Source organism: Gallus gallus, chromosome 2, assembly GCF_016699485.2.
Source record: "Gallus gallus isolate bGalGal1 chromosome 2, bGalGal1.mat.broiler.GRCg7b, whole genome shotgun sequence".
NCBI classification, from domain to species: domain Eukaryota; kingdom Metazoa; phylum Chordata; class Aves; order Galliformes; family Phasianidae; genus Gallus; species Gallus gallus.
The window spans coordinates 38,829,258-38,856,913 of NC_052533.1; the positions used below are offsets into that span (position 1 = coordinate 38,829,258).

General features: G+C 41.1%; 1 protein-coding gene and 1 long non-coding RNA gene across 6 annotated transcripts in view; both read left to right on the forward strand.

The window, feature by feature from the left end:
• RBMS3 (RNA binding motif single stranded interacting protein 3) overlaps positions 1-27,656 on the forward strand; it is a 698,917-nt gene that overhangs the window by 15,254 nt on the left and 656,007 nt on the right. The window lies entirely within an intron of this gene.
• Positions 14,018-27,416, forward strand: LOC121109998. Its single transcript, XR_005857808.2, has 2 exons — positions 14,018-24,601; positions 26,936-27,416. It is a non-coding gene; the product is annotated as an uncharacterized LOC121109998 (long non-coding RNA).

The window sequence follows — 27,656 nt, forward strand, 5'->3', positions numbered from 1 at the left end:
CAGCTTGGAGGTACAAGAGCTGAATGAAAGCTCAGCACTAATGAACAGAGGCACGTCTTTACATCGATAACAAGAGTGTCCAACTACAATGGTAGGAATTACAAAACAAAAAAAGTTGTTTGAGGGATAAATGTACATTTGGTTCAAGGTGGTCTACTGTCAGCGAGGAATCTTGCTGTTTCTTTCTTCCGTATGTGCAGCTTCTTGGCAATCTTTTGGTTGCAGGATTCTGGCTGGGTAGATCTTCTGTAGGAAATTCTAGTTCCTGTACAAATCACTACAGTTGTGCACGTTTCTTTCCAGAAGGTCATCATATCTGGTTATGCCTTAAAAACTATGGCAAATGCTCTTGAAATCTCATTAGGAGTTTGAATTGCTGCATTTCGCTGCTTCTAAGAAGCAAATGTCACAAATTTGTCTGCTAAGGTGACAACCTCTCCCACACTCTTGGATGATGGAAAGTAATTTTGTCTGGTTACCAGCATATGAAATAGGGAAGGCTTTGGAAAACAGTGTTTCCTAACGCTTGGTCCTTTGGAAAGAAAGGCCGTCAAGATGATTTGTTCATATTCACAGCTGCTAAAAAAATGAACTGTGGTCATATTGTAATTAGCCATAGGGAAGCAGCGCAGACAGGAGGAAAACAAAGATGACCTGCTTTCGTCCTGCTGCCCCCTGGTGACTCCAGTCTCTTAGATGTACAAAGGCACCTCTTGGGCGCAGTTTGAAGCTCTTGGACACAGAGCTTAAAGGGGGCTATATTACACCGATCAAGGCAGGGGAGCCTGTTATCAGGTTCCTGAGGTGGAGTGCTGTCACCAGCACGTAGGAACATAGAGTCATTTAGGTTAGAACAGACTCCTTCTGTTGAATCCAGCCATCAACCTAACACTACCAGCTCCACCACTAAACCATTGAATCAGGGAATAGAGTCATAGAATTGTTTAGTATGAGAAAAGATGCTTAAGATCATCAAGATCACTTCTGCCTGATCTCAGTTTAGCTTGGAGAGCAGTGCACAGCAGGGAAGAGAGCTCTGGAAAGTGACTTATTTTTCTTGTGAGTTTTTACCTTTTATTGCTTAATGCTCTGAAGCATCCCTAAAGTTGTCTGCTGCCTCTTGGCTCTCCTTAGTTGGCAGCTAGTGCTTTGTTGTCAGTGGAAGAAGCGTCCCTAGGTAGGTCACTGAGTTGTTCTGGAAGCCAGCTGCAACCTGGATCATCATGTTGCTGCCACACACTGCATATTGTGGCAGCCCAAGAGTGTGTCCAATATACATTTTTTTTTTGGTCTTGCATACCCAGCTAACCCTGTCAAGTTGTTTGATTCACACACCAGTTCCTTTGCTGTTTGCTGTTTGTGATGGAATGAGGTCACAAGTTAAGTCTAAGGCCATTTAATCATTCACTTTGTCCACAATCTACCCTCATGTCCTGCCTTCCTTAGTTGTGCCTACAGTATCAATTGACTAATTGTGCTGTGGTGGAAGGACATGCCATGCAAATCTGCCATTGCTCGTTACTGTGGCCTGGTTTGCACGTCAAGCTGTCTGACTGTTGCTCCTGTAAGCTACATACTCCACAGGAGTACAGTCTGCTGGCAATCACGCTATCAGATTTAGAGACTGAAAACTACTTTCTGTTTACAAAGGATGAATTGCTCTTTGTTCTTGTTTTTATTATTCTATTGTTCTTGACTAGTATAAGTGAGAAGCAGGCATAAGATGAGAGTCAAGCTTTCCCTTTTGCCTACTTCTTTCGTCTTCCCCTGACATTTGTGCTAGTCCCTCCTGTGGATCTGAAGAGCACAGCTTCTTTGCAGGCGGGAAACTGGTGGTGGAGTGGTGGGTAGATGCAGGAAGGAGAGGTAGTCAGATGAATTTTCCAGGGTATTTCATTTGAAACATTTCAGATTTGATCTGATTTCAGTAAACTTCAGTAATTACTGATTCTGGGCTCATCAGTGGGCTGAAGGGTAGCCTGTTACTTGAAGGTATTAATTGCAGAAAAAACTGGTAACAGTGCACGTCCACAGTTAGTGGTATGGGGTCAAGACATTGAAAGCTGTGGAAGTCTCAGCAGTAAATGGTGTTCATCATTTACCTTAGGTCCTCAGCAAACCTTACCTTAGGTCCTTTGCTAGCAACCTATGTGTTTAAAAAGCTGAGCTAGCTCTGAAAAAGCAGCTGGACCACGCTGCTGGAAGTTCTCATTTCCCAGCTGGCAGCAGTGTGGCTGCAGGACGGAGTGCTCTTTCCTTGGGAGCCTTGGCCCTACAAGGCCCGGTGGTTGGGACATGCTGGCGTGCTTGGTAGTGGCATGGATGCTTGTTTTTGTTCAGCCCCTTTGGGAAGGCACCTCCCTCCTGAAGTGGCAGCCTACAGACTGTCTCAATGATTCATTGGCAGTGGGCTTTAAAATTTGATTCAGTTTGTTAAAATATTGCTTCAATCTAAATGAAGACGCAAGCAAATAGAACTGAGTTCCTGGTGGACGTGAACTGCTGTCTTCTGGCTGGTTCCAAAGGGGAACCTTCTTCTGCTGAAGAGATACAGCAGTGCATATCTCTTCCCAGATGGCACTCTCCGTAGCACGTATTTATGGCTCTTCCCGGTGGAAGTAAAGCTCTCTAGAGGATTCTTGGCTAATAGCACCGTCTAATGGAAGGGCTTGTGTGCTGGATGGTGCTGGGAACGGAAGCATGAGCCTTACAGCTTGCATTAAAAAGTCAGGCTCTGTAACTAAAAGCTGTAATGATTCATTTCCTTCGTGGATGGACTATAGAGAGGCATGAATAACAGTGAGTGGTGCTAGGATGCTGATAATACCAGTATAAAACAAAGCTGTGCTAGTAAATGAACACTAAAAAATATTAGTGAAGAAATAAAAAAGAAGTTTTATAGGAATATCAACTGCAATTCTAAGATAAGTAATGTTAGCACTGGGATAAGACTTTGCACCTATACAAATACACTATTTTAAAGAGAGTGATAATTACAGAAAACCCCTTTTTGGATGCTTTCCTATTGCGCTTTTTGGAAATCTTTTATTTGCACCAAAATATACTGTGATATGAGTGTATTTCTTGTATTTAGATCTGATGTTATGATGGCTGTAATATAACCTGTTTAGAATAATACGCAATTGTACTCCGTTAATTTTGTGTTAGCCTAAAATTTCTGCTGTAGCAAGGTTCTTTTTATGTAAATACAGAAGTTGGGATTGTAAAGTAAATCATTTCCATTCCATAACCAGCGACTGAACTATATTTCTTTTTGACACATTTGCAAAATGTGTTACACAGGATTAGTAAAAAAATCCCTCACTAGAGCTTTTATATTTAATTTCACACTGCTGTGCTAACCGAATGAGGCAGTGCTACGATAGAAATACAATATTTTCTTTGTTTGGAGAGGAGGGGGACGTTACCTATGATTTGCTTACTACTGGTTATTGGTTGTTATTGAGAGCACTAACATTTTGAAGCTAAAATTAATAAAGTTGAGATCCATTAAGCAGGAAAAAAAATTCAAAAGAGAAAAATGTGTGTTCCTGTGAAAAATTCCTTTGTAGGTAATAGCATAGCGGTGTGTCATTTTTTAGCTACTGCAATGTAAACTAGGTAATTGGAAAATGCCTGCGCTTTCCAACTCCCTAGGATGCTAATAAGCATACTTCTGATACTAACACTGCATGCAGTGGTTTTACCAGCTCAGCTTGCTGCTGGTGTGATACTGGTGCTGTCAAATCGCAGGCCATATTAATGCGATTAGATACTACCTATGTGAATGTAACCCTCATCTGATAGGGAAGCATGAAGGTTCAGGGTCATTGTCAGCATCAAAGTGGCCAATTAATACTTTTATTACTTACGATTGAAAACAGTAAGTGAGAATCATTTCTGAAACTTGACCAGTGTAGTGTGTCCCTGCTTACCTGCCCAAAGTAATTGTGGCTGGGTTTATGCTGTATGGTCATAATGGGATTCAGAACTTAATGATGCATATGGTTAACTTGTTTACGGGGCTTGGCAAACAGACACAAGTAGGTTATTTTTCTGATAGGAACTCAGTCTGGTTTGGCCTTTTGTTATCCAAGGATTTGAGTGAAGTATTACCTCCACTGAAATCAGATACTTGAGTAAAACGTTTCAAGGGCCTGCTTAGCAGTTCAGCTTTGCTACAGTGGCAGTTGACGTCTGTGTAAGTAAACCCTCTATCATAAAGGTCATTAATTTTGTTTACAGGATACTGCTCAGAAAGTGTGCTACTAAAATAATTGGGAGCAAGGGGTATTGATGTATGTGGGAGAATTAAAAAGACTGAAAGTGTAGAGAATTAGGTAAGTGATGACAAGGGAAGAGTGTGATGGAAGTTTTATTCTTTGTGTTTTTGTATGTGTTGTATATCTGGGTGAAGTTCCTTGGTTTTTGGTGCAAGAAAGTCAGATTAGATTCCCTGCTGCTCCTTTCTTGTCTTAAAGCTCTACTTAATACTTTGTTAAAAACGCATGAGTAGGAATACAGTTCTTTACATGGAGAAATATTTTACCTTACAGACCGACAAACTGGGCCAGTTCTGCTTTAATACATGTCTGTGTGAGGGCTGCTATTCTGAGGATGCAGCTCCAGCAATGTAGCTGTGCTACTGTATTGTTTTTGGTATCGTGGAGCTTTTCTTCCATGCAGACTCTGCCTCACAATGATGTCACACAACTATAGCACGAGATTGCTTTTTGCTCTGATGGAAAAATGTTCTTAGTTCTGGCTCTTTTTTTATGCTAGTTCTACTTCAGATTAATTCAGGTCGCCTGCATGGGAGTTGCTGCTTTTACGGCTGTATAAGGGGCAGACTGCATTTCATTAACCTCATGAAGACTATGCTAATGTGAACAAGGGTTTGTAGGACTGAAGCGTCTCTCACTGATGAGATTGATTCAGCAGTAATTCCTCTTACGGATCTGTTTTGGATTTGGCTTCTTCAGTTGGCAGCACAATTAGTTCTGCAGCATCTGGAAAACGGTTGTACATCGTACACTACCATCATAAGGATCCCTATTATAGAGTATTATTTATCTGTAGCTGTGCCCACTATTTACTGGGGCTTTCCAAAATGTGAGACGATCTTTACTCTGAGGTAATCACAATCTACATAATCAGTAGCTTACCAAAATTTAGGAACTAGCCATTGTTGCCAGCTAGATCCACAGAGAATATTTGATGGCGTGGCTCATAGTACATTAATTAAGAATTGCTGATAAGAGTCCAACAGCCTAAGTAGCAAAATTAATGGAAGGGCAAGAATTGGAGCTTCTTGCAGTATTTCAGTGTTGTAAAACTCCATTGCTAAATTAGGGGAGTGTGCTTTACCAGACTTTCAACACGTTACTGATCCAAAATGGAGTGTTGCTGGTTAAACACTATGGGACAGTGTCATCTTTGTGACGAAACCACGTGATGAACTGTGCAGGAGTTTAATTTGGCAATTAAAAAATAGGTATGTGTTTGAACCTGCTCTGAAGCTGAAGGGTGAGAAATGCAGCCTGAAAATGGTTGCAAGTAGGAAAGAAAACTGAGCTGAGCTTCATGAGAAATGGGCGGAGGACTCCAGCATCTGTCTCCTCTGCCTTTGCTCTCAGTTGTCTTGGGAGGCCAAGGCTGTGTCTGTATGTGTGCAGATGTACTTCGTGCAGTGAGACTGAGGTCCTCAATCTGGCACTCCCAAGCAGCAGCAATAGTTACTAAATTTGCATCGTCTAGAAACTGTTTGGTGCTCTGAATTGTAGGAAATAATTTCACAAAGGAAATGTGCCTTTAGCGTTTTGTTGTATAACAAATATTTTAGAGTATATGGGGTTTCCTTTCACTTTTTAAGTGAGGAAGAGTTTAAAGCACCCTGTGAGGTGCACCTTCTATTGGATTTCTTTTAGTTTTGTGTAAGATATTTTTGTGAACAAATGTGAATTCTCTTCCTCTTAAGACTTTGACTGACAGAAATCATCTGTTTGGATGTTTTTATGTCTGTTTAATTGATAACCAAGAACGAATCCCAGTGTTTAGCAAGTCTGTCTTGCCTTGCTAGTAAACTCTATTCACACATTAAACTCTAAAGCATAGAGTACACGAGGAACCAGATTCCTGACCTGTAATAAAAGTGACAACCTGTACCTTCTGCTAGTAGCTGTAAGTGTAGCCTCTTTAATCGCCATCTAATTGGGGCTTTGGTATTAGAAGGAAGACTGTTAGAGACTGAAGGGAAAGCTTATCTTAAAATGCCAAGAAAACTTCTGGAGCTCCCTAGTACATGCAGTAAAGAGAGTTATGTTCACTGGTTGGGCAGGGAAATTCAGCAGTTCTGTGTCTCTAAAGGACAAGTGTACCGGAAAATTCTTGCTCTTCTCCATAGGTATGTGCCCTCTGTTCTCACTGTGTTCTTGCTGTCCCATGCCCAACTGCAGTAATGCTTTCTACTGCAAGAAACTACTGGTCTCCAAATCTTGCTTATAGTAATTTGGACAGCAATCAAATCCAGAAGCAGGGGAAAGACAAGTTTCCTTTCTGCAGTGGTCTTGTCCCAGGAACTGCAGATTGTGACACTTGGAGAATCTGAGTGCACCAGTGGCTGGTTCTGTTAATTTCACAGATGGCCATTGCCTGCTCCCTACCACAAAGGGAACTAAAGCCCATGTAAGCACCTTCGAAACTAACAAAGGAAGCCCTGAAAAAAAAGTTTTAGGAATCTGAAGAGGGTTGTAGAGTGGAAGCTGAGAAAGTGGTTGGATAAAAGTGACCCAGAAAAATACCAGGTCATTAAAAGAAGAATCAATGCTATAGGCTGAAGCCAGTGCAACTATCTTAGAAATGCACCTGTGCACAGAAGCGTGCATGAGGAAATCATTGCAACTGTGGACAAAATTCAAAATTTAAATGATTTACTGTGTGCCAAAGGTAAGGATTCTGCAGGACTCCTTATGCTTGCATGCCAGCTACGTGACGTGCTTTGCTCTCCTAGTCTGGGAGCTGTGATAAGTAATCACGCAGCTGCTTCTGGTTGTTCTGCTGCAATCACTGAGGTTTAGATTGCAACTAAGCATTATTCTAGCAAGGCTTAATGTTGAAAGACAGGTATTTCCAACCACTGTAGCCTGGGTACCAGCATTCCTGTTTGAAGAGGATTAAGTCTGTGCATGTAAGAATATTATTTATGGCCTTTCTCTGAACTATTGCATCCTATGCTCTGTCTTCATGCGTGTTTCAGGGCTGAAGGATGTATTTGGGAGGGTGAGATTGGCTTCCATTGCTCATGACCAAACCAAGGGAAATGCACACAGCAGGAAACACAGTGGAATTACAGGGGAGACAGTTCTGTAAAACATACTCGGGTTTGAATTTGAAGTGTTGCAGCCCTGTGCCAAATGGGAGATTGTGCTTGCGGCGTGCCTCTGTGGTTCATGTTTGGTGGAACAGAGGGGGCCTTAGTGCAGGGTTAGAGGACTTGGGGGCAGTTAATGCAGGGTAACTGTACCATGCTCTTTCCCCAAGCAGACAAACCCTAAAGAAATATACGGTTCAGCCATCGGGCCAACAGAGACTCTCTTTGCTTGGATTCCTCCTTATATTGCAAACCCTTTGTAAATATTTCCTTTGGCTTAAAATACGACACTTCATGATCTTAGAACTTTTTTTTTTTTCCCCTCATAATTTAAATGGACTCTTTTTTATAGCTTAATTGGAACCAGTCATGATGCTGACTTGCTTGTTTTGTGTGGGGCATTTTGTAGGAGACTTTTCTTCATCATGACGTGTTAATTTTCTTTCTTTGGAATCGGATATTATCCCTCTTTTATTTATTTATTTATTTATTTATTTATTTATTTATTTATTTTATCAGAGAGCAAAGAGCAGAATACGTTCTCTTGAAGCTCTGATAGACTTGATGAGCAGTTTTTCTTCTTAATCCCCTGAGCCATGGTGCCACTTTTCCCCCCCCCTTCATGATTTCTGTCCCCACTTGGCCTGCTGCATAACAAAAAGGAGCTTGAAGGATGCTGTAAGTTATATTGGCATGTGTGCTCCCCTGAGAGATAATGTGCTGCTTCATCCAAGTCCCAGGATACCCTGACACCCATCTGCCAGGGAACTCCTCATCTGCCTAATGTGGGATTAGATGCTGTACGAAGCACTCGCTTTTTCTTCCTTTTTAATGCATTTTCTGAATGCTAAATATCCCTTTCTACACCCACATAGCTTACCTCTTTCATGTTGTTTTATAATAAGTATCCGTTATTAGCATAATAACTGCTCAAAGTGACATCTTACATTGTATTGTCAAAGATCCATGTATTAATATTTCCACAGTTCTGATGCTGTGATGCACTGTAGTACTGTAATTTTACCAGAGATTATTATTTTTATGTCAAAGATCTGCCTATTTCATTTACATACCGCGCAGTGACACCAAAGCTACTGATAGTGGGCTGTTACAGATCTTCTGTAAAGCAACGTGTCAGAAGAAGTACGTAAAAGCATACCAACCCTCCAGGTGCTTTGACCGCTTCTTGAATCGCTTGGAAGAGGCGAGTGAGGAGATTCAGTCATGCACCATTTCCCTGTTGTGTACGTATTTGTTTATTGGGAAATTGGGCCTGTCTTATATCCTGTCCTCTGAGCAATGTGAGCTGGCGAAGGCCGGCGCATCGGTCTTAACTCTATTTTATTGTTTATCAAAAAGCCTTTGTATAAAGATTAACCGTGTTTGCTCTCTGTTTGCTATTATTTCCCCCACTGTTCAGTAAGTACCCCAAGCAGCCTGATAAGATGACTGAATGGTTGTCTGGTTTCATTGTTGCTCCTCTCAGGATCTCTTGTATCCTCTGGCGAAATGTTATCTTGTACTTTGTTCGAGTAATAGTCCTCAGTGATTCAAAACAGGTATTCTTTTGTCTCCTTCCCTCGCAAGGCACGTAGGGAGGCTGTTTGTTCTCTGTCACCAGCTCACTGCTGCTAACAAAAGCGCTGGATCAGAAGGACGGCTGCCTCTACTCTGCTATCGATAGATCTCCTCCTCCTCCTGCATGAAGATAAGTGGGGCGAGCGGGAGGCCTGAAGCAGCAAACCATCTTTACTCTTTCATTACTCCATGAGCTACAGGCTGCCTTTTCTCTCCTATTACCAGTCATGTTCCAGTGCACGTCTAGAGAAGAGAGTGATGATACACACACAGGTCTACATGCATACACGGCTGTAAGGTGTCCTTGCTGAAGAGCCCCAGGTCCAAGCCAGAGACCATAAAATCAATTTGAAAATATTTCCTTGAGGTGGTTATTTTCTTTGAGAGCAAGTATACCTATAAAGTTTGCAGGTAGAAGTGATAAATCCATACTCTCTATTTGTATGTAACGTTTTGAATCTAGGAAAATATTTTATTAAGCCATCCCTTTGTTCATCACTACTTGAAAATGATCTGACTGCCTTCATGTTTTTCAACCTTCTTCCCGGATTTTGAATGATGATAAAATGTGTGCTGAATCACTGGATAATTGCACTGTAGCCTTCATTGCTTCTACATGGGGATACGGAGATGGGGCTTGGGAGAGGAGTTGGTTTTGTTGGTTTCAGGTTTTTTTATTCCTTTTTTTTTTTTTTTTTTTTTTTTTCCTGGAAAACCTGGGATAAAACATTTTGCAGACATCACTTGTGTTCAACAAATAGGCTCAGCCCAACTCTTCACCTTGAGGTTTTCTAAATAAAACCAGACAACTGAGGTCTTAGAAATGGCTGAAAGGGTCAGAAAGGATAGAAGGATGCATGTTGCGCCCTACCACTGGGGATCCCAGAGGCCTGGTTTGGATTGTGCTGAGATCTTCGCTGTGCAAAGCCACCTCTCACCCATTTTGTGAGTGCTTGTTGTGGAGGCATTTGTTCTCTCGAGATTCTTTTTTTTTCCCCCCTCAAGCTCTTCCATCTTGAAAACAATAGTGTTAATATTGAAAAGGAGTGACTTGGAAGTTTTTTGATTTTGGCTTCTGCAGTCGTTCTCTATAAAGTGACATGAGCTCAGGAAGAAATAGTGTAGAAAAATCTAACCAAGAGTAGCTTTCAATCTAATGTTTAGGTCATCAGAAAGAAAAGCCCTGGGTAACTGTTTCTATCCAAGAGCAGCAACTTAAAATGAGAATTCTGTGTGTTTGTCATAAATGCTAGCACTCTATAAACAGGTGACTATCACTGTAGGGGAAGCATCACTTATAAAAGCTATGTGCCGAGATCTTTCAATATTTAAGGGGTTTGGGTTGTTTTATTGAGCTACAGTTATTATTTCCAAATATTACTTGAATTCCTCATAACCAATATTAAGAACACACTGAAGGCTTGCAGTAAAATCAGTGTCCTCTTTCCACTGAACAGACTTTGATCCAGTTCTAATTCTTGTCTCTGCTAAGTGAGGAAAAGCAACCTGAAATGGTATTTTGGTGCATGACAGCACCTACACATTGAGGTTTACCTTTCCATCCTCTGATCTAGTCAGGCATCACAGATTCTTCACTTACAGAGTATAAGATTTCTAGAAATCAGCACATTCTGTTGTTCTTGTAATGCATTTATTTGAGCTCGTTCAGTTGAGTTATTAATAGCTTTAGATTTTTTGGCGTGATTTCCATTGGTATGGTGTTAATCATTTTGGAGGGTCAATGAAAAGTACAATATTTTCTGTACTTATTTCCATTCTGACTAATGAGACTTGTGGTATTTAGCTGTGCAACAACACGCTGCCAGATAGGAAGAGGCTGTGTTGCTGAAGATCTGGAGGGACCTCCCAGACAGGCAGTTTCTCTAATATGCCTATTGGTTCTTTGGTTTCTCTGATGAGATTTTTGTTGTAATGTGCATTTATGATGAAAATTATAACTTCTGTACATCTGCAGTAACTCGAACAAACTGCCCTTTTGAGAGTGGCTTGTTCCACAGAATTAAAATGTAAATGAGCTCATTTATTTCTAATAGAATGGGTATCGTACTCCGTAATTCTCACAGTACCTGGCTGAACTCTTCCTTCTACATACACAACTCTTATTGATTTCTGCAGAGAGCTCGCTAGTACATCACAGCCTAGGACCATGCATAGAAGTGTTATTGTGCTGACTTACCTGCTGGTGAATACTGACTCACCAATTAACTTCAAAAACAAACAAACAACTGCACATTTTGTTTCTCTGCTCAATAATAAATTCAGAGTGGTAGGTTGGACCAGTGTACTGATGCTGATTTGATGCAGATGCTTTATTAAGACTACGTTATGGTGTAACATGGTCAATTTATCTTTTGCCTTTAACAATTCTAAAGCAGTTGTAAACAGGTTACTGTGTTCTGCTGATGTAAATTTGAGTGGCTTCAGGGAAAACTGCTCCCCCCTTCTGTCATCTGTGTAGGTAACCTATTTATTTATTTAGAATTCTGGACTTGAAATTGATTTTGTTTATGTACTTTGAGCTTCTGTGAAACAGTGACAAACATACTGATGTCTCAGTAACTCTGCAGCTCTGATTATCTCAAGTCATTGAATTATGTGACCTCTCATTTTCCAAATCTTGGGTGTTTGTGTCTGTTCTGATGAGGTCTCTAAGAGCATCTGTGGAAGGAAACTGAACTTCCCCAAATAATTACTCCAAAGTGAACTTTGTAAGAAGTAGAGGAAGAGGGGAAGTATTAGTTCACGTTTTCCCTAATTGTTTACATCTTCCATGTATGTTGTACCAGCTACAATGAGAAGAAGGAAAAAAGACCCCGTGTGTTCTTTCCAACCAACCTTGGCAAACACTGCATTTTGTGTGCCACTTAAGACTGTAAGAGAACCAGCTAAAAAGCCATAACAATCAGCTTGTCCTAGGTTTACTGAAAAATACAGTTTAATGAGAATTTTAGCTTTAATAATAAATAAGGCTCTTCTCTTTGAGTCACAGACTAATCAAGTGGCATTTCCAATACTACTGCTCCATTGGGCTTCTGATTAGTAGGAGCCTCAGTCTACGTGAAAGGATGCCCTGCATCTTCAGGCATTCAATTGCTGTGAAGTACAACAGTTGTACGTCTGCTTTCAGGCAGTGTTAATCACCTGTGCTTTAAGGTCATTTCTGCATGGATTAATGGGAAGGGCCAGAGTAGAGCTGGATCATGAAATACCTGGGCCTAATTATCTGTTCATTTATTCTTGCCTTTATCAACTTTTACACCTATGGACAGCTGGGATTAGACTACATGTGCTTCGCGATTTCATCTGGTGATATGGGGGAGAAACCGCTGTATGGAGCAGTCAAAAAGAAATGGAGCTCAGTTTTCTTTTTGAGATTGTTATGTACAAATATTAAGTGTTTATAATTTTATAATTAATATTAAGAAGCCGCCCCTCACTCACTACTGTTGGCTTCCCCCTTCCATTCCCTTGTATGAACATCAGAACTGTCTCAGCCTCTTCCTGGCTGGTGTTTGGTGTACGTCTTTGGAGAGATGTTGCTGTGCAATTTTGTGAAAATGTTGTGAAAATGTTTGAAATGTTTGAAATTTGTTGAATGTGAAAAGATTTTTTCCCCTTAATAGTAAATATATAATATTGAATATTTTTTTAGAGTAATTTTATTTTAAAGAAGAGACATAATGGCAATAAGACTGAGTCTTTTTGCTGTTCTTCCAGCGTGTCCTCTGTCTCGTTAGCTTCTTCAGTAACTGATTCTTAAGCAATATTTTAGGGTGAAAAAAAAATCCTCATTGATTTCTCACCATTTACCCCCATGCAGTTTGGATACATTTTTTTTTTTCATCCTTTTTACCATATTTTATTCACAATCTGCTCAGATTAATCATGCCTCCGCCCTTCTTTCATTTTTGTGACATGAAGCCTTAGCATGACAACTATCCATGCTTTACCAAATGTCTTGGGACGAGGAGTAATGGCCTAAAACTTGGACAAAGGAATTTCCATACAAACATGAAGAAGAACTTCTTTACAGTGAGGGTGACAGCACTGGAACAGGTTGCCCAGAGAGGTTTTGGAGTCGCCTTTTATGGAGATACTCAAGACCCATCTGGACACCTACCTGTGCGACTTACTGTTTGGAACCTGCTTTAGCACAGGGTTGGACTTGACAATCTCTTGAGGTCCCTTTCAACTCCTGCAACTCTGTGATTCTGTGATAACTTGCCCTGTACTAGGAGGTGCTGGATGAGAGAGGAAAGCAGCAGATTCTTTGGTCAGCTCCTGTGCTATCCTCTATGAGGCTGTGAGCACTGAGCCCAGCCCTGTCTACCACTCTCTGATGCGAGTTGTGGCTGGTATGCTTTCCTGTGCAGCCTGCTGTAGGGAACCTGCCTTAGCAGGGGGTTGGACTGGATGATCTTCGGACGTCCCTTCCAACCACTACAGTTCTTGATTCTGTGAGTTTCACCATTTTGCATGCCAGCTCGTGGAAGCAGACAGCTCTTTGTTCCAGCCTTAATCGAAGGGTTATCCTTTCTGAGTACTCCCCAACAATCAGAATATCCTTTCGTATGTGCCCCACCTTGCAGGTGTTTTCAATTTTGCACAGTCCTTTTATTTGACCTGCTCTATATTCTGAACCTTTTCCCTGCTCTGGTAAATATTAGTTATATTGAATTTGGAGCAAACTGTTGTCTCACACTGTCTGTGTCTCAGGCTGAAATCCTGAGCTTGCTGCTTTTAAAATAGAGCCTCTAAAATAATAGTCATAAAGCTGAAGATGGTTTTCTGGTTGGGGGGGTGGGGGGGGTTACTTATTATTATTTTTTTTATTTAATTTTATTTTCTTTAGCTCAGTTCCTTGAGGTGTTGGCGATCTTGTGTAACTTGTAGCTGTGTAAAACTGTCTTTCCAACACGGGTAATTTGCTGCAATAACTTGAGCCGCTGGCTAATAGCTGTGAAAGGGGTGCTTTTTAAGCCCAGTGGAAATCTTTGGGCTGGCTGTGGCAGCCAGCAGACACAACCCAAACACAAATTCCTGTAATCTCAACAGACAGCAGCAGTGAATCACTTCCAGCAGTCTCTTGCCAGCGTAGTGCTGTGTATTTCGGAGGTGGGGGTGCGCGCGGCCCCACACATCCTCGTGGTGCTGGGCAGTGCTGAGCAGCTTGGCGTTGCCCAAATGAGGCCCCCAGCCCACAGGGAGCCCAGCAAAGGAGGTGAAGCTCAGCTGCTACCACTCAGCGCGTCCTGCACAGAAGAGAAGAGGAAAGGGACTGAAAGAAGTAATCTCAGCATCAGGGTCATGATTGACAGTTTAGAGAAGGAACTTCATCTTTGTTGACCCGGACTTTTTGTAATGATCTGTGAGAGCAGAGTGAGCCCGTTTCATGCTGGTGCTGCTATAAAACAGTAGTGCAGGATGAAAGGCACCGACCAGAAATTCTCTCCGTCTTTCCACTGGCAGCATTTTCCTGTCTGTTTTAGCGAGGCATACGTGACTGCAAAGCAATGGAAAAAAGTGACTTTACACCACATCGTTGTAAATATCCCCTGTCTCTGCTCAGGAAGTGGAAGGGAGGAGAGGGGAAGGATTTTTTAATTTGTCTTATTTTTTTTCCCCAAGAGCCCGAAAGATCAGTGTTTTGTGCTGTTTATATCTAACCTGACACATTTTCTCACCATCTCTTAGTTACTTTAGCTTTTACTCTCTGATTTTGCATACTTTATGTCTACCAACCAGGAGAAAACTTGCAGCTACTTTCAATAGTCGCTTTACTGTCGTTTTTTTCTATTTGGAAAGTGAAAGCTACATGTTGCGATAGTATTTCTTTATGAACGTGTAGCTAGCATAAACACTAGTTTGACCATTAAATTGGTGTTTAGTGTGCTAAATAATTTAATCTTTAGCTTTTCATGTATCTTATAATTAACGTTCTCAGTGTTTTCATATTCTGTTACTTGTGAGTCTCAAGATAACCAAACAATAACAGCAAAATTCATGTGTGTAAGAGGTGGTGGGGTAGAGGTCTTAGTGGTTTCTGCATAGCGATTTGGCAGTCTTCAGTATAACAATAGAGGGATTTTTCTCTTTGCTAACTCTGAACTTCCATTTCAAAGGTGGGAATCAGTCACTAATACCTTCCAGTCCTGTTTCTGTGGGCTTTTCCTGCTTAAGGTACACTGTTGGATGTTGTTGGAGTGGAGCTGGGGTTGCTGGGTGCTTCTGAAAAGTAGGTCACTTATTCCCCATTTAAAAAATAAAAAGGCAGCAGAAAAAGTTTGTGTATAACGTCAATCTCAGGAAAAATCTGTACAATTTCAGATAATGTCACTGCTGTTTATATTCTTCAAATCCTAGGAGAGAAGTACCATTGGGGTAGGCACTCCTGGCTCTCCTTCTGCTTGCAGCACACTGCTGTGCTGGCCTCCTACGTAACGCTCCTGTGCATCGGTTTCATGCTCCGTGTACGTTAGCACCAATCCATGGAAAATGGTTTGTCCTTGTGGCAGAAAGCGTTCTCGAGAGGCTCTTCACTGCCTAGGCCTTCACACTTTTGCTTTGACAATATCTCTTCTCACGCTGTCATGTTTTCAAGTCCTTCTTGGCTTTAAGACTCTCATGTAAGGAGTGTGGAACTGAAATAAATGTGATGCGCCAAACTGTTCTCAGCTTGATCAGTCGCAGTCCTGGTCTCGCAAGTACAGTTTGTCTAAGAATGGCCTTTTTTGTCTCCCTGGGTAAATAAATGATGCACCTTTCTCCAAAGTTTTTACAAGGTTGGGTATGTCCACACACCGTTTCATAAACATATTGTCCAGCTGCACTCTCTGGGAGCAGAAGAAGGCCACTGGCACACTGTCTCCTGCAGTGAAGTGCCCTGGATGCAGAGAAGCAGGAAGAGGGATTCGAAGACTCTTTTACAAAGGTACCAACCATTCTGGCACTCATGGGGCTGGGTGACTTCCCACTGCACTTTCCTTGCGGCTGTGTTGAAATGCCAAAGTCTAGCCCACATGATTTTGCTTGGAAATCTGAACCTCCAGGCGTGAATAACTTACTGGAATTAATCTCCAACCGTTGTCATCCAGTATTCAAATATTAATGTAGTTGATCTGAGTGAGGCAGTGCAACCACGGTGGTCTTGCAAAATAGTGCATCACAGAAGCACGATTCCTAACATGAATTAGTGTTTGTTGTTCTGTAAAAAGCATTCTGCTATTTTCCTTCAAACTGCTAGGCTAAATGGCTTGTGCAAGTCCAGCTCCTATGCAGCAAACAGTAGATTCTCCTCTCTTGGATTGCAAATTTTAAGAAGGAGCAGCTGAAGGGACAAGGGGTGGCAGCAACTCAAGAAGTCCTTCTTGAGGCAACCAAACTTTGGAAGGGCTGAAGACTAAGCAAGGACTGTCTTTCCCTTTGTCAGGAATGCAACCAGTATAGCACTGGGAAGGAAATGGAGCCAAGGTCAGAATTAATTGATTCTTCCAGGAAACAAATATCCTGGTAGTTCTCAGAGCGGTGAGTGAAGCAGGATCATGTTTCTAGACATGCCAGATTTGCTTTGTGCTTCGAACTGGAAAGCTTTATGAAACTTCATAAACTATGAAAGCCATCAGGACTTTTTTGGCTTTTTTTACTGAAGGGCAAGTATCACCATGAACAAAATAATCCTGGGTGTGGACTTTCTGTTCAAATACAAATGGCCTGTGCTGCAGGAGTTGATGTACTACTCTTCAGCTCACCTTCTGGTTTGCATGGGGACCTGTAGCCTGTTTTTCTCATCAGTAATGATGCTTAAAGCTTTTATTTAGCATATTCTTTTCTTTTTTTATAATTATAATGATGATATTATTATTCTTTTATAATTTATAATACTATAGTATTAATAATAATATTATTATTATTTTTAAAGTAACTGAGGGGTAGTGCTGTGCAAAACTTGAAATTAGTATTTCTTAAATAAAGTCATAAGCAAATCCTGGAGCAAGCACTTGTTCCTGTGAAGGAATGCTGTCCTAAGACAGTGTGGACGTTCAAATCAGCTTTTGCTATAATGTGCAAATGATGATCTTGTATGATAATAGGATGAACAAATATCTTTGGGAAGAAGCTGTACTGTTAAATATGGCCATAACTATTCTTCAAACATGTAAAATATCCCTTTCCCATCTCCTCCACAGTGCAAGGACTTTGTGAGATGATAACATATGCACATTTACCATAATGTGAAAGGCCACAGCATTTCCTCACTGTCTTTGAGTGTATTAATCCAGGCTGAGACACCTAAGAGATGCGTCCAACTGTAGATAACCACATCTCATCTTTTAAAATAGTGCTTTATGAATGGATCAGGGGCTGTGAGAGGCTCTGGGGGAGAAGTTGTTCCCTGATAACTCACTTTTTATGAAAAAACAGATTGATGATATGGAGTGAATTGCATCCATGGAATTATGGAGTCAGTGCACAGACTGCAGTTCTTCCTGTCCACTGGCCACGGCCATTTGAGTTAATAGAGTAACAAGGGCCGCCAAGCATCCTCCCTGCAGACTGGCAAGAAGAAGCATCAATCTGCCTTACAATTCACTTCACAGGTATTTGTCAGAGTTCTCAGTTTTTGGCTCAGCCATATGAAGTCTCCTGATCCTGGATTTTCTTCCGATTCTTCTGGTATTCTCTGTCACATCAGTTTGTTCCCACTGAACCTCAGTACTGAGCTGCTTTCCAGACATACCTCGGCCAACTGGTACCCATTCAGCATAGTCCTGTGTTTCTTCTGCATTCAGGACCATTAGAGCTGTGACTCTGGTTTTTCTAAAATGTATCGGCTCTTTACCATGTTTTTCTTTGCCAAATTTCAGTACCAGACCTGTGAATGATCCCAGACAGCCCAATTCTCACATCCCATTCCTCACCCGTTCCTATTCCAGCCTCTCCAGGTCAGACTCTAGGGCCCTAGGGAGACATTTTTCCACTTACGTAGTCTGCGTGTATTTCTTCCTAATCTTTGCAAGCCCAAAATTTGACTCTTCTACATTTAGTGCTGGTAACTTGTCCACATTCTCAATACAAGCAGGAGATGTTGGCTGGGAAAACACTGAAGAGGAAAAGAGTATCCATGCTTTTGTTTGAGAACTGCTGAATTCGCAGTTCCAAGGAAAATCCCACTCAGTCTCAGGCTGAAGCAAACCTGCTGGGGAAGGATCCTTCAGAGAATAGTGGGAGTTGCCTCAATGGCTTTTTGGTTAAGCTAGTTAAAAATCAAAGACATCTCTACTGACAGTTTTTGATGTGGACTTTTTCTTTGCTGTTTCATTTGAGGACAAGTTGTCCAAATTCAAGCAGGTTTCTGTTTAGATACTTCCTTGAACAAAGAGCAGATTTTAATGTGTCATATTTAGCATCGGATTTGCAGGGTTATTGGCAACTGAAACTGGATTTTTACATGGAGAAGTATCAGGTAACTTTGATAACTAGCAAAGCTGTGCCCCGCAGTCCTCCAAGCTGACAGCCCCCTCCCTCCCTTCCATTCCTTTTCTTGCTGCTTTATTTAGTTCAAAGTTTCTTATGACTGAGCCAGTTCCTGCTCCCAGTAACAAACTTCTTGCTGGCTTTCGAATAAACAAGTTCATTGCTTGAGAAAATAGGAGCACATGGGATGGATCACTGGAGGGGTCACAGAGCCCAGCTGGCTGAGACCACTGCTGGATGTTATGCGGCTGAAGCACACAGAACGGTGTTGGGAGTGCAGTTCTGATTTGTTTTAAGCATCATCTCCTTTTAAATAGTCTGCCTTTTTGTTTTCTTTGAGAAGAAAACTATTGCTGGAGGTGTTGTAATCAGGAGGAAGATAAGTTGTTTGATGCAGCACACGGCACAAAGCTTGGAGTAATGAAGGAATGGGTATGTTTCGGGTCAGCGTAAGTTCAGGCAGTGAGGTCTAAATAGCTGCTGGAATGGTACAATTTATCATTTCATGAGAGAGAAGGTTCTGGTTGCTAGACCAGTTTATCTATGATCTATGTACCTTTTGAAATCACACTGCTTTATTTACCTTAGCAGAGTAGAGATTTAGATATAATCTTAAATATTTTTTTAGTACACTGAGCGTTTGGGAGTGACCAGATATTGTTACAGTATTATCTTGAAGTGTGAAGGTGTGGAAACCCTGTAAAACAAGGTAAAATATCTGAGTCTGAAGTCATAACTATGTATAATCCTTACCTGTCATTGACTATTTCCTTGTGCTGTTGGAGTAGAATATAATCATATAGCGTTCTTTCTTTGAGGTAAGTTTTTTTTTTTTTAAGCTAATATGAATTCTCCTACATTTGCCATAGGCAATATATGTGTGTGTGTATGTATATATATATATATGTGTGTGTATATATACGCACACACGTGGCTGGTTGATGTGAATCAACAGATGTGCAACAACTGGTCTGCTTGTCTAAGCTTTTACTACAGTCACGTCTCGTCATATCAGTGACTACTGGCAATTCTAATACGTAGTTTTTGGATTAAAAGAGTTCAAGGTTGTAATTTATGGAATGTCCAAAATTACTATGAATTGGTATACTTCCAGGATGCAGACTGGGAAAGCTTTTTCACAGATATAACTACGTGTGTAAGTATGTATTTGTCTGCAAAGAAAGAGGCAGAAAAGTGGAGCTGTTGACATTAGACTCTAGGCTGCTTTTTGACCATGGTTTGTGCTGCACAAAGTCTTCACGAGGTAAAAACAGAAGTACTTTTCCTATAGCGTTTACCAGCAGAGAAATTAAAGAGAGAGGCAACTGGAGGGGTGTGATTATTAATGCAGAATAAAGGATGATTTAAACTCGGAATGGTTAAGAGAATATATTTGCTTGAAAAGGAAATAGAAGAAGAAAGTGGTGCAGAGCAGATCAGAGTTAGAGTTGCACAGCTGCAGAAACAGTTGAATGAAAGGCTAGAAAAGTGCCACAGGCAGTGTTTCTGGGGTTTGGACTTGTTTTTAAAATGCGCTTTCAAAGCAAGCTTTTAGCAATGTCAGAGGATTATCTTTTTGTTGCCATTTGTATGCACCATTCAACTGCAGCTTCCCATATGTGCTGGAATGGGTGGCAGAGAGGAGATCCCTACAGCAATCGAAAAGAGAGGAGACGGGAGACCTGGATGGCTATTATGGCTGAGAAGAAAGAAAGCATATCTACGCATCTGGGAAGTATTTCAAATGAGAGAAAAACTCTCCCCTCTGAGTCAGTATCTGCCCTATGTCAAAGCAGATTTCCGACTTGAAGCCTTGAGGCTAGAAAAGGAGAGGTGATGTGCCGGTATGCAACTGTGGGTGCTTCTCTGAGAAATTTATAGCTAAAAAGCTTAGGAGTGTACCAGTTTATTTAGTAAAAAAAAGACATGAGTAAGGAGGGAGGAGACAGAATTTTTCAGAAAGTCCATAATTTTGATTACTGAATGCCTGCCCTGAAATTCTACCCTGAGCAATATTTTGTATTGGATAATGAAGTGTGTCAAAGTTTTTAGGGGAGAAAAGATATTCCTACACTACTGTAAAAGGTAAATCAGTAAAAATACACTATATAGCAGAATTTCTAAGTTAAATCAATAACCCTACACACTAAAGTAGTGCTTTGTAAGCTAAAACTGCTCTACACATCATACTAATCCTCTGAGAGTGTAGAGGGTTTAGGAGATTGGTTATACCATCTGCAATATCAGTAAAATACAGTATTAGGTTACATATGCCTACTAAGGCAGGCGTCAGTAAATAAGTATGTGATATTAAAAATTTGACACTTCTAAGTTGGGCTTTGATAGTGGAACATGCGTATTGGCATGTTGCATTTACCTTTCTGTGTATGTGATCTGAGTGAAAATCAGCCCCCTGGCAGAGCCAGCAGGCCTCTTCGTGCATTTGCTGGTGTGCGGATCAACCTCTAAGATTAACGCTGTAATAGGAACAGGAGTTGGAGGGCTGACATTAGTTTCCAGAGGTCTCTAGAGTGACTTATCTATAGCTAGAGAGGCTGCATTTGCCATTAATTTTTAAATGGTGAATGAGCTTGGCTGAATCCACTCTCTGATCCCTGCTGCACTGTGTCCTGGGGAAGCAACATGTGCTGCAGGAGATGCAGTCCCAGGCAGGCTGGCAAGGGGTTGGCTGCTCTCTTCCCAAAAGCTTTGTTTCCTAGAAAAGGGAAGATTGGGGTTTCCACCTGTGCCCAGGGGAAATCTAGAGAGCGTGTGAAATGAGTAAGAGCATCCTTTACCTGTGCTGTTGACCATTCACCGGCATAATCTCCTGGGAAGTGAAAGTACCAACTACTTCTGCGCTATAAGGTTAAGATGCATAGAGCTCTGCTGGAGAAGCAGAATCAAAATCTTACAGAGATGTATTGTGTTCAAATTTTATCTTTTTTTTTTCTCGACAATTCTGACTATATAGCTGATGAGCAATTCTTTCCTGCTCCTAATGCAGTACGTTGGTAAATGGCACTGCAGAGCCTGAGCAGATACCACTCCATCCACTGCGCTGCGAGCACCATGCAGCTCTGGGCTGACATGGAGATCTCTGGGACATGGGTGCACGCTTAAAGTGGTGGAGATCCTGCTCCTAAAGCAGCTCCTCTGTTGTAGCACAGCCATTGCCCCTTGTGTTGGCCCAGCCATAATGGGGTTGTGCTTGGCTGGGGTAGGATTGCTGTCGGTGACTGCCGTGCTGTTGTGTTGTATTTTGCCACACCTGGGTGTTGCATTTGCTGATTCAGAGTAGCCAGCTTTATCCAAATAATTAGGAATGAAATTCTCATGATGGAATAAGAATTGTCTTCTTTATTACTCTCAGAGGTACTCACTGGATCTAAGTCCCCTGAAAGGTCATTGGCATTATATTTGAGCCAGATATTTTTGTTTAGAAAATTCGACTTATTCATCTGCTGTAGTATTTAGAAATCAGACTTGATGTTTTCACTTTTCCTATGAGCTTCTATAGCCTACATTTGCTGAGCTCGGTCTGGGAACATATGCTTTGCATTCCTTTTTATTTGGTGGGCCTCAGAGTCTAAATTGGGACTTTTGCGCTGCGCTTGAACAGTGGGAAACCATATGTGGCATTGTGTTGTTTGAATGACATTCAAAACCAGAGGGTTTGTGTAAACTTGTCATTTAAAATATAGTCCAGCTAGTGAAAGAACAGGAACCATTGTTCAACCTGCACAGGAGCGCACTCTGCTGTGTCATGTACAAGCAGGAGGAAACTGGGAGAAAAGCACTGTAGCTTTTCTGATACAAGCAAGGACAGGAATAAAGCCTTTGCAGATGGACTGTACGGAAAAACTCTGCAGAGACGGTGTCTCCTGCTCCATACCCTGGGTTAACTGTGCAAGCAGGAATCGAGCATTAGCAGCCCACAACCAGTGATAATCCCAGGGGACGCGTCTGGGCCCTGCTGTTTAGTGGGAGATTAAAGATTAAAGAGAATGGGATGGGGAAAAGACCTCTTGAAAGGCACAAGAAGCATTCCACTCAGAGTGGGTGGGTCCTGCAGCTGGGGAGGAGTTATCTGAGGGTATAGATATGGGTGCTGGTGTTTTAAGAAGTTTGGTATGTGTAAGACAAGGGTTGTTTTGGAGAAAGATTGGCCAGTGGCAAAGATTCTTACACTTCACAATAGTTGTGAAATTGGTATAATCAAAGTTCTTTACTTTTTTTATTTCTTATTAATTAATTTTTTTTAATGCATACCTCCTCAAAAACTTTGGGCAAGCTCCTTACCTGGATTAGTAATCACTTCAGTTTGGAAACCACCTTTCCTGAAGGGGTAGAGTGACCTGAGATTTCTCTATCCAGAGATAGAGATATGCTGCTCAGCCTGCTCCTGAAAGAGATGGAGAAAAACACAGAGAAGCCTCCTAGCGCTTCCTCATCAGGGAGGGTAACCAAGGTGAAGATGTAGTGGATGCCTCACAATGCATATTGATGCAGGGTGACCCAGCAGCTGCAGTTCAGTGTTGGTGAATGTAGTATAGTGCAGAGTAGGAGAAGATCCTAAACCAAAATCCGCAGTGATGGAACCTAAGTTATCACTTGGGAAGAAAGCTTGGGTTACAGCAACTGTACAAAAAGGTATGGTGAATGTGCAGGAGGAATAAGGGAAAATAAAAAAGAACTGCTGAATGGGAAGGTACTCATGAACAAAATTGAAATCTCTTTACACTACAGTATAAATGCATGTTGCTCTTGAATATTGCATCTTTACTCCTTCATCTCACAGGGATGCTGGAGATGCAGAGAAAATACAGAAAATGTTGATAAAAGATGAGGGTGTCTCCTGTATGGAAAGCAGCTGAACACTTGGGGAATGTCAACCTCCTGTATGAGCAGGAAGAAAACGAAGGGCTGTAAACTCTCAAGTGGCAAGGAGAAAGCAAATGGAAAACGGCTATTCACTTTCCTATACCGTGGGATCCAGGCAGCCTCAGGTGGATGGTTAGGTGACAAGTTTAAAACAGGTGACAAGTTTGAAACAAGAAAAATGGTCTTCCTATAGCTGTGAAATTGCCCTGGGATATTGTAGATGCCAAAAGTTCACGTGCTGACAATGGTGTTTGGACATATTCCTTAAAGAACACTCTCTTGGTGACAATTGTGTACAAAAATGAAGAGATTGCTGGGAGCTGGGAAGGCCCAGGGGTTGGGACTCTGTTGGCTCTTATCAGAGAAAGAAACAGTGTACATTATGAGTGTAGACAGGGCAGCTGACTTCCTCAGCCTCTGTGTCTGTCCTGTTTGGCTGTTCCTGTGTAATTACGCTCATCTTGTGCTAAGTATTGCATATGTGTATTAACAAAGAAGCAGTTGCTTCCCTTAAAAATCAGTCTGAGTTTTTGTGAAAAGAATTCAGAGAGTGCCCTTGCAGAAGAGAGAGGCAGAAGAATTTTAACCAAAAGACTGAGGTGAAAGAAAATGTATACTGGGTGAACTCCTGATTTGCAAAGGTATTCTGATACTCTCAGAGGGTCTTTTTGTATGAATGCCTACACAAGGTATGTTAGCATTCCACCAACATGTGAATAACAGTGATGTTGAAGTCTGGCAATAATCTCTGAATGGTGATCGTCTTTGTATCCAGGCACTTGCTGCAGCAGCTGACCTGAATAAAACCTGTGTATTGAAACACCTGATTTTCTTTTCATTGAGGGTACTGTAATATGTGCAGTGTATGTGCTTAATACGTTGCTTTCTAGTTGGCTCCCCATGTAATGTTGGATTGCAACAGGCTGCTCTGTGTCACACCTGATGACTAAACCTGTCTCACCCACACCACGGGAAAGTGCTGGTGCACTGAGATTTCTTAGAATCAAGCTTTAGGTTGTCCTCAGATTTCAAATCTCCTGTGCACTTTTTATTTTTTTTTTTAATGTGGCCTCTAACTCAAGAGATACAAGCACAAAAGGATTCCAGGCAACAATTAATCAGATAAGTATTTATTTATTTAACTCAACCTATCGAATTATGCTGGCATTAGTTTCTTCAGAGTTAAAGCTTCACTGAGCAAAAGGCAATCTTTTAAAGACTGTTTTCTTTTTTTCAGGCATCTACACTGAAACTGTCTGGATTTCATTGGGCATGGTAAGAATTTTTCTCTTAATTATAGAAGAAAAAAAAAAAAGAGCTGTCTGTTGTGGTGTTTACCTCCTGATATGTTCAAAGTGGAAGCACAGCTTTGGAAACTAGATGCATTTGATTTATGTTGTGCATTATAAAACAGAAGGAAAAGACATAACCAAAGCAAACGTACATTGCAGGCATGTGGGACGGTGTTTACTACTGCATTCCCTAGGAGCGGGTTAGATTTGGCTATAAGCAGGGGCTGGGGACCCAGGAGAAATTGTGGAACATCTGTCTGCATGAAGACAATAAAGTTTAGGAAAAGCAAAACAAAACAACCAACTATATATGATTTCCACTACTTAAATGGTTATAGCGAGGATATATTTACATACACGATATTGTAAAGGTTGTATAGCAGACCCACAGTTACCAGAGTATGGACAGAAGCAAGACAAAGCCCAGTAACTGAGGAAGATGCATTGTGCTGTGAGGGGAAAAGCCTGTAATATTTCTAGAAATTGAAACATCGATAGATCTAAATGTTGCTGAAATATGAAGTAGTTCAATCTCATTGACGCTAAGGCTTTAGTCTTGCTGGCACAGCTGTGTTAGAAAGGGATTTATTATATTTTTGTCATCATTGCTATGCTAGCCAAAGCCCTAATGTCTATGAAGTTACACTAGAGGGAAAAAGAAAAAAAAAAAAGGATTTTTGTCTCAGGCAACTTAATTTGCTCATGGAAATGATGTAAAACCGTACCTGCAGAAGGCTTTTCTTTTTTTCTACTGTAAATTGTCTATGCTTGTATAACTGTATCAATAAACCGTTACAAGAGTCTACAAGGACTTGCTGAAAAGAAATAATCTATCTGAAGCAAAAGACAACAAACAACTCTTAGTATAAATTGGCTAATTCGTATAACTGGAAACGGTATGTGATAAGTAAATAGCAAATCCAGGGATTCCACAAGTTCTTTTTTTTTTTTTTCTTTTTTTTTTTTTCTTAACCATTCCTCTCATTTTTTGCCAAAAGTTTAGGCTGAGAAAAATTCAAGGTAGCATCATGCAGATGTTTTTTTCTTCTTGGACATTTATTGTTTCTGAGGATAGTACTGGTGGGGATTGAGAAGGAGAGTCCTCGGTAGCCCTGCTTCCAGTCTGTGAGAAATACCAACCACTTTCTTGGGTATCACTGAGAGAGTCTCCCTTTGAAGTCTGCTTCCCACATCTGTATATTGGGCTTGAAGCCAGGCCTCTCTTCTGTAAAGAAACCTTGCTAAAATTTCTTGATTTACACCCCTTTATGGAGAGAAAGAGTGTGTGGGTGCAGGAGAGACAGAGAAAGTTGTATGTGCCAAGTACATTGAGAGAGCATAGCATCAAAGTCTCAGTTTCATGTATCTGGGGACAAAGGGAGATCGAGGAAGACAAAAGCTTTATATTAATAAGCACTGATTTTGCTATCCGTATCTCCCACCTCAAAATCCTCCTCTCCCTCTCCAAAGCACATCCATTTTTAGACAACTGTTTATGTTTGAGTCCTTTGAACTAGCAGAAGCACTTGAAATAAATGCATTTATAAGTATGCCTTCTGCCAGCCTGTCTTGTCTGCATATGGACACTTTAAAGAGTTAAAGAATATGTCTTACATATCTCAGAAATATGCTAAGTTCACAGTGGTGGCACCTGACACAGCTCTATTCCTCCATCTCCCTTAGAGTACAGTGGAAATGCTGCTGTATTATTTGATAAACAATCACCAATTAGTCATTGCATTCCTTACTAATTTAGCAACTGCTCTCCAGGGCCTTCGGGCAGTTTGTATGCCTGTTCATGTGCCCCAGGTAGCTCTGAACTGAAGGAGTTTCCTTAATTGTTTCTGCTGTTGTGTCTTTTCAAATGTTTTACTGCTCCTTTCAGTAAGCTAGGTGGTGTATTACAGTCGCATGCTTGCCATCTTACCTTTCCCCAGCATGATATTAACAACACGAGTAACATAATCCCAAAACGTTGTGCTATGTCCTTTCAGTATCTCTGCAGAGGTGGGTAGAAACATCTACTTAGCACATAGAAGGGAGATTGACCCTGCTGAATCTGGGGCACAGGTGCGATGCAGCTTCACCTCCTTGATCTTTTCTAGTTTTGGGTACTTATTGGTGCCCCAGTGCCCTGCTAGATGACATAAATCAGACCACATTACTTACTTGTCACACAGCTGTGCAGGACAGCGAGCTAAATTAGTTTTCCTTGCCTATTAGGTGTTGAATGTTCTTGCAAGTCCTATTGAACAGCAAGCATGAGTGGGAGAAGTTCTCTCTGCTAACCTTTGTTCCTCCTTCTTTTGTCTTACAGGTGCCTGGTGGTGGCTGAAATCTTCTGAAATACATTCTAGAGGAGGCAGCAGACCTGTGGCTATGGCTCCTTTGCGCATAAATGTTATTGTGTGTTTGTTTGACCATGGTAGGATATTTAATGTGTCATAGAAACACATTTTGTATGCTCAGACTCAGTGTCAGTACCACCACAGAACTTTTCAGCCAAATGTATTTTCCCTCATTTGACCCTTAAAAAAAAAAAAAAAAAAAAAGAAAGAAAAAGAAAAAAGAAAAAAGAAAAAAAAAAAAAAGCACAACCCCAGACTTTGAGAAAATGTAATTTCCTGTGAAAAATGTACCCTACTGTCTTCTTCTGGGGGAAAAGGGAACTTTGTTATATCCATTGTTGTAAGTGAAATCCAGTGTACAGCATGCTAAGTAATTGCTCAGTTAAATGTCAGTGTGAATCCAGAAATCCTCAGTAGAGTAAAAAATAAAAATATTTATTTTCTCTAAAAGCTTCCCTGTAAAATTATTCCAAAGATTTTCTTCATCAGACAGCACAGAACAAACAGATGTGTGCCTCTTCACTTCTCAGCCTGGTGGTGGGATTGTTGGGAATTTTGGCCAAGCGCTCTGAAAATATTCTGAGTTTCCAAACAGATGAAACCCACCTGGCTAACCAAGGATGTGCCTCATCTTTGGTGAGCTGGAAACCTGAGTAGTGGATGTTTCTATCTGAAGTCACCCTCTTATGC